The sequence below is a fragment of the Entelurus aequoreus genome, linkage group LG08 (genome assembly GCF_033978785.1).
Source record: "Entelurus aequoreus isolate RoL-2023_Sb linkage group LG08, RoL_Eaeq_v1.1, whole genome shotgun sequence".
NCBI classification, from domain to species: Eukaryota; Metazoa; Chordata; class Actinopteri; order Syngnathiformes; family Syngnathidae; genus Entelurus; species Entelurus aequoreus.
The window spans coordinates 47,670,893-47,683,470 of record NC_084738.1 but is presented as its reverse complement, the minus strand read 5'-3'; the positions used below and the strand labels follow the sequence as shown (position 1 = coordinate 47,683,470).

The 12,578-nt window shown below is 38.1% G+C and overlaps 8 non-coding genes across 8 annotated transcripts; all 8 read right to left on the bottom strand.

The window, feature by feature from the left end:
* Positions 1-3,517: 3,517 nt before the first annotated feature.
* Positions 3,518-3,591, bottom strand: trnai-aau (transfer RNA isoleucine (anticodon AAU)). The gene has a single exon. It is a non-coding gene; the product is annotated as a tRNA-Ile (tRNA).
* Positions 3,592-5,252: 1,661 nt separating this feature from the next.
* On the bottom strand, positions 5,253-5,326 carry trnai-aau (transfer RNA isoleucine (anticodon AAU)). Its single transcript has one exon. It is a non-coding gene; the product is annotated as a tRNA-Ile (tRNA).
* Positions 5,327-5,581: 255 nt separating this feature from the next.
* trnas-acu (transfer RNA serine (anticodon ACU)) lies at positions 5,582-5,655 on the bottom strand. Its single transcript has one exon. It is a non-coding gene; the product is annotated as a tRNA-Ser (tRNA).
* Positions 5,656-6,564: 909 nt separating this feature from the next.
* On the bottom strand, positions 6,565-6,638 carry trnai-aau (transfer RNA isoleucine (anticodon AAU)). The gene has a single exon. It is a non-coding gene; the product is annotated as a tRNA-Ile (tRNA).
* A 901-nt stretch (positions 6,639-7,539) lies between these two features.
* On the bottom strand, positions 7,540-7,613 carry trnai-aau (transfer RNA isoleucine (anticodon AAU)). The gene has a single exon. It is a non-coding gene; the product is annotated as a tRNA-Ile (tRNA).
* A 264-nt stretch (positions 7,614-7,877) lies between these two features.
* trnai-aau (transfer RNA isoleucine (anticodon AAU)) lies at positions 7,878-7,951 on the bottom strand. Its single transcript has one exon. It is a non-coding gene; the product is annotated as a tRNA-Ile (tRNA).
* Positions 7,952-8,853: 902 nt separating this feature from the next.
* Positions 8,854-8,927, bottom strand: trnai-aau (transfer RNA isoleucine (anticodon AAU)). Its single transcript has one exon. It is a non-coding gene; the product is annotated as a tRNA-Ile (tRNA).
* A 1,144-nt stretch (positions 8,928-10,071) lies between these two features.
* trnai-aau (transfer RNA isoleucine (anticodon AAU)) lies at positions 10,072-10,145 on the bottom strand. Its single transcript has one exon. It is a non-coding gene; the product is annotated as a tRNA-Ile (tRNA).
* Positions 10,146-12,578: the final 2,433 nt, after the last annotated feature.

Below are 12,578 nucleotides of genomic sequence, written 5' to 3'. Positions count from 1 at the left end.
ACACAAGATTGATTAAAAAAACAATTGTTTCACATAAATAAAATGTGGGGAAAAAATTGTAATGGGGAGCTCCAAATGAAATTCTGCTTAAAGCCCCTGTTTAGCCTGGGACGGCTCTATTGCTTGTATTCCCTGACTTCTTCTCAGAAGTGAAAACCAGTGGTGGTCAACCAAGCTAAGATGGCTGTTATACAGCAAGCAGTGCACAAACTATCTGAGTACGCAAGGGTCCTGGATCTTTCTGCAAAAAGCAGATACAAGCAAAAAATCTAACTATGCAATGGAATAGATCTTACATCAAAAAAAGTTTTGTCGAGTGATTTCAAGGATTATCCGTCAGGCGCGTTCCCAGACATATCTAACTATCTGGTGCTTCAGACATGATTCTATACGAACAAAACTGATGAAAATTTGGAAAAGCATGGAGGTCTAAGAGCCCATTGGTCAAGGAAATTGGTATCAAGACTCTCCCGGATAAATAAGCACTGTTTTTGCTCAGGTGAGGTTGCAATTCATGATTTACCTTTGCTTCAACTACCATGTTTCTTGTTGCTGTTGCACGTGCCGTCTACGAGTATGCGTCATTTTCCCTGTCTTTATCAAGGCAAGGCAATTGTATTTATAGAGCACAATTCGTTCACAAGGCAATTCAATGTGCAATACAGAAAATTAAAGAAGGAAAAATAATTCACATCAAAATCAGAAAATACAATCATAGTTAAACTATTCAAATGTAGACAAAATACTTTTAGTTGTCAAATGCACAATTAAAAAAGTGTTTTCAGGCTGGATTTGAACATTGCCAACGTCGAGGCCCGTCTCACATCTTCAGATGACTATTCCAGATTTTAGGAGCATAAAACTGCAACACAGTTTCACCATGTTTGGTCCTGACTCTGGGCACCAGCAGGAGACCACTCCCTGAGGTTATTAGAGCTCGAGATGGTTCATATGGCTCTAACATGTCGGAGATGTACTTTGGTACAATACAATGAAAATACTTGTACACAAGGAGAGTTGTTTTAGAGTCTATTCTCTGACGAACACGAAGCCAGTGCGGTGACCTAATATGAATAAATGTTTCTCATTCTATTCAGGACTCGAGCAGCAGCATTCTGGGTGTACTGCAGCTGCTTTAAAGCTTGTTTAGAGAGCCCAGTGAGAATGCCATTACAGTTGTCTAACCTGCTGGAAACAAAGGCATTGATTAGTCTTTCTAAGTCTAAATTTGGCCTCAATTCCTCTGATTTTGGCAATGTTTTTCAGGTGGTAGATACTCTGCTTGTCACTGGGCTGCCTTCTTAATGACCTTCCTCAGATTTTCCGTGCTTCTTTGTAGCTTTGTGGGTCCCCAGCTCTGAAGGCATTATCCCGTGTCTTGAGCTGGGTCTTCACTTTGCTGTTGAGCCACGGTTTCTGGCTGAGGAACACTTAAACAGTTCTTGTTTCTGTCACATTCTCAGGAAAAAAAATTATGTAATCCAGTACTGCAGATGTCTGTCCGTTCAGTTCTGTCCCCTCTGCAAAACACCCCAATCTGTGACATCAAAACAGTCCTGCAGGGCTCAGGTGGCTTCTCAGTCCACACTTTGACTGACTTGTAGCTGTTTTTTGTTGGCAGATCAGCGGTTTGTACGCAGGGATGAGGGAGAGAGACAGGTGGTCAGAGAGACCCAGATGAGGTAGAGGGCTGGCTTTGTGAGCGTTACAGATTTTGCAGTAGACTTGGTCTATAGTGTTCTTCTCTATGGTGGGGAAATTCACATATTTGTGGAATTTGGGCAGGACAGATTTCAGGTTGGCTGCTACTATAATTATACAGTCTGCCTGCACAGATAAATGCTGGTTGATGGACAATAATAGTGAATCCATGGCTATTTTAGCATTGGCTTAAGGAGGCACATAGACTGCAATAAATACGAGCCACACTAAAAAGCCGTTCCTACAGTGTTTCATATTGAGAAAAGAAGTAGCATTGAGTCAATGTTGTTGATCTATAGATAAACTTCTTAACAAGAAACCTTGGCGTTATTAGCACCACACTCTGACCAACTGAGCTAACCGGCCACAAACTCTTAAAATATCCTTACTTTTTCAATTCAAATTATTTTGGTATGTATTTAGATTTTAACATGACAATGAGTTCCTCAATAATTATTCAGTTTTGTTTTACTCAAACTAAGATCCAAAGTGCTTTGGCAGTTTTTGTCAGTTTATCAAGTATACGAGTCACACTAAAAATCCATTCCTACAGTGTTTCGTATAGAGGAAAGAAATAACTCGAGTCAATGTTGCTGATCTGTAGATAAACTTCTTAACAAGAAACCAGTGGCCTGTACGGAGATTGAACCCGTGACCTTGGCGTTATTAGCACCACGCTCTGACCAACTGAGCTTACCGACTACAAACTTCCTAAATTTCCTTACATTTTTAACTCAAATTATTTTGGTATTTAGCTTTGAACAAGACATTGAGTTCCTAGGGGAAAAAAAAGCTTTTGTCAGTTTGTCAAGTACATGTGACACTAAAAAGCCATTCCTATAGTGTTTTATATAGAGTAAGTAGCATTGAGCCAATGTTGTCGATCTATAGATAAACTTCTTAATAAGAAACCTGTGGCCTGTACAGGGGTCGAACCGGTGACCTTGGTGTTATTAGCCCCGCACTCTAACCAACTGAGCTAACCGGCCACAAACCCTAACAATTTCCTTACGTATTCAACTCAAATGTTTTTGGTATTTAGATTTGAACAAGACATTGTGTTCCTAGGAAAATAATCTGTTTTGTCTACTCAAACTAAGATCCAAAGTGCTTTGGCAGTTTTTGTCATTTTCTCAAAAATTCCTACAGTGTTTTATATAGAGAAAGTAGCATTGAGTCATGGTTGTTGATCTATAGTTAAACCACGCTCTGACCAACTGAGCTAACCGGCCACAAACACTTAAAATGTCCTTACATTTTCAATTCAAATTATTTTGGTACGTATTTAGATTTGAACATGACAATGATTTCCGAAAAGAGTTCCGAAAAAAGTTATTCTGTTTTTGTCTACTTGAACAAAGATCAAAAACGCTTTGGCTGTTTTTGGCATTTTGTCAAGTACGAGTCACACTAAAAAGCCTTTCCTACAATGTTTCATACAGAGAAAAGAAATAGCATTGAGTCAATCTGTAGATAAACTAACAATAACAAACCAGTAACCTGTACCGGGGTTAAACCCATTACCTTGGCGTTATTAGCACCACGCTCTGACCAACTGAGCTAACCGGCCACAAACTTCCTAACTTTCCTTACATTTTCAAATCAAATTAATTTGGTATTTAGATTTGAACAAGACATTGAGTTCCTAGGAAAATAATCTGTTTTGTTCTACTCAAACTAAGATCCAAAGTGCTTTGGCAGTTTTTGTCCAGTACGTGTCACACTAAAAATCTATTCCTACAATGTTCTTTATAGAGAAAGTAGCATTGAGTCATCGTTGTTGATCTATAGATAAACCTCTTTAACAGGACAATTGTGGCCCGTATGGGGGTTGAACCCATGACCTTGGTGTTATTAGCACCACGCTCTGACCAACTGAGTTAACCGGCCATATACTCTTGAAATTTCCTTACATTTTAAACTCAAATTATTTTGGTATTTAGATTTGAAAAGGACATTGAGTTCTTAGGTAAAATATATTCTGTTTTGGTACACTCAAACTAAGATCTAAAGGGCTTTTGCCGTTTTTGTCAGTTTGTCAAGTACGAGTCACACTAAAAATCAATTTCTACAGTTTTTACATAAAGAAAGTAGCATTGAGTCAATGTTGTTGATCTATAGTTAAACCTATTTAAAGAGAAACCAGTGGCCCATACGGGGGTTGAACCCATGACCTTGGCATTACTACCAACACGCTCTGAACAACTGAGTTATTCGGCCACAAACTGCCTAAATTTCCTTATATTTTTAACTCAAATTATTTTGGTATTTAGATTTAAACAAGACATTGAGTTCCTTGGGGGAAAAAAACAGTTTTGGTCTATTCAAACTAAGATCCAAAGTGCATTTGCAGTTTTTGTCAGTTTGTGAAGTGCGAGTGACACTAAAAATCCAATCCTACAGTGTTCCATAAACAGAAAGTAGCATTGAGTCAATGTTGTTGGGGGGGGGGGCGTGGTTAAGAGGGGAGTATATTTACAGCTAGAATTCACCAACTCAAGTATTTCATATATATATATATATATATATATATTATTATATATATATTATTATATATATAAATAAAAGAAATACTTGAATGTTAGTGTTCATTAATTTACACGTATACACACACAACACTCATCTACTCATTGTTGTACTTGAAAGTAAAATGCTTTGCAGCCAGAAGCTTCCAGCTATCAGCATAGCCATCTTTGTCTCTGCATATGTTACACCATCGGGTCTCCATTTTGCGAGGTGGCCCATAATACTGGGCTGTGAACGGTGCTGCGCTGCCGCCGCCATGTGCTTCGCTCTCGTTCATGAATGAGTATATCATTTCGGCCACCGTGTTCAATGGATAAGTCTGTTCTACAAAATGTACAGGCAACAAACCCCTTCCCCTTCGAACTGTCCTGGATGAACTGAAATTCTTGTTTCCATTCGTTTTGGAACTTGCAAGCGTATTTCTTCATCTTGCTCATCGACGGCGTCGCCATGTCTGTAACTTCCTCGTTCGTCTCCTTGTTGTGTGCGCAGTTGTGCACTCTACTCTCTAAAAGCAGTAGATGTTATAACGTCATTGGGCAGGCAAGCTGTTTATATTGTGGGAAAGCAGACGTGAGAACAGGCTGTCCCCACTCAGGTCCGCATTGAGCTGGAGGGGGCGTGGCCTCCAGCTCCGGCTGAATTCCGGGAGTTTGCCGGGAGAAAATTTCTGCCGGGAGGTTATCGGTAGAGGCGCTGAATACCGGGAGTCTCCTGGTAAAACCGGGAGGGTTGGCAAGTATGCTTTAAAGGGAAACCAGTGGCCTGTATGGGGGTTGAACCTATGACCTTGGTGTTATTAGCACCACGCTCTGACCAACTAAGCTAATGGGCCACAAACTCTTAACATGTCCTTACATTTTCAATTCAAATTATTTTGGTATTTAAATTTGAACAAGACATTGAGTTCCTTGGAAAATAATCTGTTTTGGTCTACTCAAACTAAGATCCAAAGTGGTTTGGCAGTTTGTCAAGTACGTGTCACACTAAAAATCCATAGATAAACCTCTTTAACAGGACAATTGTGGCCCGTATGGGGGTTGAACCCATGACCTTGGTGTTATTAGCACCACGCTCTGACCAACTGAGTTAACCGGCCATATACTCTTGAAATTTCCTTACATTTTCAACTCAAATTATTTTGGTATTTAGATTTGAACAGGACATTTAGTTCTTAAGTAAAATATATTCTGTTTTGGTATACTCAAACTAAGATCTAAAGGGCTTTTGCAGTTTTTGTCAGTTTTTCAACTACGAGTCACTAAAAATCTGTTTCTACAGTGTTTTATATGAAGAAAGTAGCATTGAGTCAATGTTGTTGATCTATAGTTAAACCTATTTGAAGAGAAACCAGTGGCCCATATGGGGGTTGAACCCATGACCTTGGCATTAGTAAGACCACGCTCTGACCAACTGAGCTAACCGGCCACAAAGTTCCTAAAATTCCTTACATTTTCAACGAAAATTATTTTGGTATTTAGATTTGAACAAGACATTGAGTTCCGAGAAAAAAATTATCTGTTTTGGTCTACTCAAACTAAGATCCAAAGTGCTGGCAGTTTTTGTCAGTTTGTCAAGTACGAGTCACACTAAAAATCTATTTCTACAGTGTTTTATATAGAGAAAGTAGCATTGAGTCATGGTTGTTGATCTATAGTTAAACCTCTTTAAAAAGAAAAATTGTGGCCTGTATGGGGGTTGAACCCATGACCTTGGCATAATTAGCACTACGCTCTGACAACCTGAGCTAACCGGTCAGATACTCTTGAAATTTCCTTACGTTTTAAACTCAAACTATTTTGGTATTTAGATTTGAACAGGGCTTTGAGTTCTTAGGTAAAATATATTCTGTTTTGGTCTATTCAAACTAAGATCTAAAGGGCTTTTGCAGTTTTAGTCAGTTTTTCAAGTACGAGTCACACTAAAAATCCATTTCTACAGTGTTTTATATGAAGAAAGTAGCATTGAGTCAATGTTGTTGATCTATAGTTAAACCTATTTAAGGAGAAACCAGTGGCCCGTAAGGGAGTTGAACCCAGGACCTTGGCGTTATTAGCATCACGCTCTGACCAACTGAGCTAACCGTCCACAAACTCTTAAAATTGACCTTACATTTTCAATTCCAATTATTTTGGTATGTATTTAGATTTGAACATGGCAATGAGTTCCAAAAAAATGATTCCGTTTTTGTCTACTCGAACTAAGATCCAAAACACTTTTGCAGTTTGTCAAGTACGAGTGACATTAAAACTCCATTCCTACAGTGTTTCATAGACAGAAAGTAGCATTGAGTCAGTGTTGTTGAACTATAGTTAAACCTATTTAAAGAGAAACCAGTGGCCCATATGGGGGTTGAACCCATGACCTTGGCGTTATTAGCACCACGCTCTGACCAACTGAGCTAACCGGCCACATGCTCTTTAAATTTCCTTACATTTTCAACTCACATTATTTTGGTATTTAGATTTGAACAGGACATTTAGTTCTTAAGTAAAATATATTCTGTTTTGGTACACTCAAACTAAGATCTAAAGGGCTTTTGCAGTTTTTGTCAGTTTGTCAAGTAAGAGTCACACTAAAGATCCATTTCTACAGTGTTTTATATGAAGAAAGTAGCATTGAGTCAATGCTGTTGATCTATAAATAAACCTATTTAAAGAGAAACCAGTGGCCCGTACAGGGGTTGAACCCATGCCCTTGGCGTTATTAGCACCACGCACTGATCTAACCGGCCACAAACTCTTAAAATGTCCTAACATTTTCAATTAAAATTATTTTGGTATGTATTTAGATTTGAACATGGCAATGAGTTCCAAAAAAAATTATTCAGTTTTTGTCCACTCGAACTAAGATCCAAAAGTCTTTGGCAGTTTGTCAAGTACAAGTCACACTAAAAAGCCGTTCCTACAGTGTTTCATTTAGAGAAAAAAGTAGCATTGAGTCAATGTTGATCTGGAGATAAACTCCTTAACAAGAAACCAGAGGCCTGTACCGGGGTTGAACCCATGACCTTGGCAATATTAGCACCACGCTTTGACCAACTGAGCTAACCAGCCACCAACTTCCTCAATTTCCTTACATTTTCAACTCAAATAAATTTGGTGTTTAGATTTGAACCAGACATTGAGTTCCTCGGAAAATAAAATCTGTTTTGGTCTACTCAAACTAAGATCCAAAGTCCTTTGGCAGTTTTTGTCGATTTGTCAAGTACGAGTCACACTAAAAATCCGACCCTACAGTGTTTCATAAACATAAAGTAGCATTGGGTCAATGTTGTTAATTTATAGTTAAACCTCTTTAAAGGGAAACCAGTGGCCTGTATGGGGGTTGAACCCATGACCTTGGCGTTATTAGCACCACGCCCTGACCAACTGAGCTAACCCGCCACAAACTCTTGCAGTTGTCCTTACATTTTCAATTCTAATTATTTTGGTATGTATTTAGATTTGAACATGACAATGAGTTCTGAAAAAAATTATTCCGATTTTGTCTACTCGAACTAAGATCCAAAACGCTTGGGCAGTTTTTGGCAGTTTGTAAAGTACGAGTCACACTGAAAAGCCGTTCCTACAGTGTTTCATAAAGAGAAAGGAAATAGCATTGAGTCAATGTTGTTAATCTATAGTTAAACCTCTTTAAAGTGAAACCAGTGGCCTGTATGGGGGTTGAACCCATGACCTTGGCATTATTAGCACCACGCTCTGACCAACTGAGCTAACCGGCTACTTGCTCTTTAAATTTCTTTACATTTTCAACTCAAATTATTTTGGTATTTAGATTTGAACAGGACATTTAGTTCTTAAGTAAAATATATTCTGTTTTGGTACACTCAAACTAAGATCCAAAGGGCTTTTGCAGTTTTTGTCAGTTTGTCAAGTACGAGTCACACTAAAGATCCATTTCTACAATGTTTTATATGAAGAAAGTAGCATTGAGTCAATGTTGTTGATCTATAAATAAACCTATCTAAAGAGAAACCAGTGGCCCGTACAGGGGTTGAACCCATGCCCTTGGCGTTATTAGCACCACGCGCTGACCAACTGACCTAAGCGGCCACAAACCCTTAAATTGTCCTAACATTTTCAATTAAAATTATTTTGGTATGTATTTAGATTTGAACATGGCAATGAGTTCCAAAAAAATGATTCTGTTTTTGTCTACTCGAACTAAGATCCAAAACTCTTTGGCAGTATGTCAAGTACAAGTCATATTAAAAAGCCGTTCCTACAGTGTTTCATATAGAGAAAAAAATAGCATTGAGTCAATCTGTAGATAAACTTCTTATCAAGAAACCAGAGGCCTGTACCGGGGTTGAACCCGTGACCTTGGCAATATTAGCACCACGCTTTGACCAACTGAGCTAACCAGCCACCAACTTCCTGAATTTCCTTACGTTTTCAACTCAAATTAATTTGGTGTTTAGATTTGAACAAGACATTGAGTTCCTAGGAAAAGAACATCTGTTTTGGTCTACTCAAACTAAGATCCAAAGTCTTTTGGCAGTTTTTGTCAGTTTGTCAAGTACGAGTCACACTAAAAATCCGATCCTACAGTGTTTCATAAACATAAAGTAGCACTGGGTCAATGTTGTTAATCTATAGTTAAACCTCTTTAAAGGGAAACCAGTGGCCTGTATGGGGGTTGAACCCATGACCTTGGCGTTATTAGCGCCACGCTCTGACCAACTGAGCTAACCGGCCACAAGCTTCTTCAATTTCCTGACATTTTCAACTCAAATTATTTTGGTATTTCGATTTGAACAAGACATTGAGTTCCTAGGAAGAAAAAAAAATCTGTTTTGGTCTATTCAAACTAAGATCCTAAGTGTTTTTGCAGTTTTTGTCAGTTTGTCAAGTACGAGTGACACTAAAAATCCGATCCTACAGTGTTTCATAAACATAAAGGAAATAGCTTTGAGTCAATGTTGTTGATTTGTAAATAAACTTCTTAACAAGAAACCAAGTGGCTCGTGCTGGGGTTGAATCCATGACCTTGCTGTTACTAGCACCACGCTCTGACCAACTGAGCTAACCGGCCACAAACTTCCTTAATTTCCTGACATTTTCAACTCAAATTATTTTGGTATTTAGATTTGAACAAGACATTGAGTTCCTATGGGAGAAAAAAATCTGTTTTGGTCTATTCAAACTAAGATCCAAAGTGCTTTTGCAGTTTTTGTCAGTTTGTCGAGTACGAGTGACACTAAAAATCCGATCCTACAGTGTTCCATAAACAGAAAGTAGCATTGAGTCAATGTTGTTCATCTATAGTTAAACCTCTTCAAAGGGAAATCAGTGGCATGTATGAGGGTTGAACCAATGACCTTGGCGTTATTAGCACCACGCTCTGACCAACTGAGCTAACCGGCCACAAGCTGTTAGAATTGTCCGTACATTTTCAATTCAAATTATTTTGGTATGTATTTAGATTTCAACATGACAATGTGGCCCTGTGATGAGGTGGCGACTTGTCCAGGGTGTACCCCGCCTTCCGCCCGATTGTAGCTGAGATAGGCTCCAGCGCCCCCCGCAACCCCGAAGGGAATAAGCGGTAGAAAATGGATGGATGGAACATGACAATGAGTTCTGAAAAAAATTATTCCGTTTTTGTCTACTCAAACTAAGATCCAAAACGCCTGGACATTTTTTGGCAGTTTGTAAAGTACGAGTCACACTAAAAAGCCGTTCCTACAGTGTATCATAAAGAGAAAGGAAATAGCATTGGGTCAATGTTGTTAATCTATAGTTAAATGTCTTTAAAGGGAAACCAGTGGTCTGTACAGCGATTTCACAAACAGAAAGGAAATAGCTAATCTATAGTTAAACCTCTTCAAAGGGAAACCTGTGGCCTGTATGGGGGTTGAACCCATGACTTTGGCGTTATTAGCACCACGCTCTGACCAACTGAGCTAACCGGCCACAAACTCTTTAAATTGACCTTACATTTTCAATTCAAATTATTTTGGTATCTATTTAGATTTGAATATGGCAATGAGTTCCGAAAAAAATTATTCAGTTTTTGTCTACTCAAACTAAGATCCAAAATGCTTTTGCAATTTTTGTCAGTTTGTCAGGTACGAGTGACACTAAAAATCCAATCCTACAGTGTTTCATAGACAGAAAGTAGCATTGAGTCAATGTTGTTAATCTATAGTTAAACATCTTCAAAGGGAAATTACCGGTAGTTGCCTGTATGGGGGTTGAAGCCATGACCTTGGCGTTATTAGCACCACGGTCTGACCAACTGAGCTAACCGGCCACAAACTCTTTAAATTTCCTTACATTTTCAACTCAAATTATTTTGGTATTTAGATTTGAACAGGACATTTAGTTCTTAAGTAAAATATATTCTGTTTTGGTACACTCAAACTAAGATCTAAAGGGCTTTGGCAGTTTTTGTCAGTTTGTCAAGTAAGAGTCACACTAAAGATCCATTTCTACAGTGTTTTATATGAAGAAAGTAGCATTGAGTCAATGTTGTTGATCTATAAATAAACCTATCTAAAGAGAAACCAGTGGCCCGTACATGGGTTGAACCCATGCCATTGGCGTTATTAGCACCACGCACTGATCTAACCGGCCACAAACTCTTAAAATGTCCTTACATTTTCAATTAAAATTATTTTGGTATGTATTTAAATTTGAACATGACAATGAGTTCCTAGGGAAAAAAAATCTGTTTTGGTCTATTCAAACTAAGATCCAAAACTCTTTGGCAATTTTTGGCAGATAGTCAAGTACGAGTCACACTAAAAAGCCGTTCCTACAGTGTTTCATATAGAGAAAAGAAATAGCATTGAGTCAATGTTGATCTGTAGATAAACTTTTTAACAATAAACCATAAGGCCTGTATTGGGGTTGAACCCACGACCTTGGCGTTATTAGCACCACGCTTTGACCAACTGAGCTAACCAGCCAACAACTTCCTAAATTTCCTTACATTTCAACTCAAATTAATTTGTGGTTTAGATTTGAACAAGACATTGAGTTCCTAGGGAAAAAAAATCTGTTTTGGTCTACTCAAACTAAGATCCAAAGTGCTTTTGCAGTTTTTGTCAGTTTGTCAAGTGCGAGTGACCCTAAAAATCCATTCCTCCAGTGTTTTATAGACAGAAAGTAGCATTGAGTCAATGTTGTTAATCTATAGTTAAACCTCTTTAAATGGAAACCAGTGGCCTATGTGGAGGTTGAACCCATGACCTTGCCGTTATTAGCACCACGCTCTGACCAACTGAGCTAACCGGCCACAAACTCTTTAAATTGACCTTACATTTTCAATTCAAATTATTTTGGTATGTATTTAGATTTGAACATGGCAATGAGTTCCGAAAAAAATTATTCCGTTTTTGTCTACTCAAACTAAGATCCAAAATGCTTTTGCAATTTTTGTCAGTTTGTCAAGTACGAGTGACACTAAAAATCCAATCCTACGGTGTTTCATAGACAGAAAGTAGCATTGAGTCAATGTTGTTAATCTATAGTTAAACATCTTCAAAGGGAAATTAGTTGCCTGTATGGGGGTTGAAGCCATGACCTTGGCGTTATTAGCACCACGCTCTGACCAACTGAGCTAACTGGCCACAAACTCTTTAAATTTCCTTACATTTTCATGTCAAATTATTTTGGTATTTAAATTTGAACAGGACATTTAGTTCTTAAGTAAAATATATTCTGTTTTAGTACACTTTTGCAGTTTTTGTCAGTTTGTCAAGTACAAGTCACACTAAAGATTCTACAGTGTTTTATATGAAGAAAGTAGCATTGAGTCAATGTTGTTGATCTATAAATAAACCTATCGAAAGAGAAACCAGTGGCCCGTACAGGTGTTGAACCCATGCCGTTGGTGTTATTAAGCACCACGCGCTGACCAACTGACCTAACCGGCCACAAACTCTTAAGATGTCCTTACATTTTCAATTAAAATTATTTTGGTATGTATTTAAATTTGAACATGACAATGAGTTTTTGTCTACTCAAACTAAGATCCAAAATTCTTTGGCAGTTTTTGGCAGTTTGTCAAGTATGAGTCACACCAAAAAGCCGTTCCTACAGTGTTTCATATAGAGAAAAGAAATAGCATTGAGTCAATGTTGTTGATCTGTAGTTACATTTCTTTAAACTAGCACCACACTCTGACCAACTGAGCTAACCTGCCACAAACTTCTGAAATTTCCTGACATTTTCAACTCAAATTATTTTGGTATTTAGATATGAACAAGACATTGAATTATTCTGGAAATACTTTCTGTTTTGGTCTACTCAAACTAAGATCCAAAGTGCTTTTGCAGTTTTCGTCAGTTTGTGAAGTATGAGTCACAGTAAATTTCAATTATACAGAGAAAGTAGCATTGA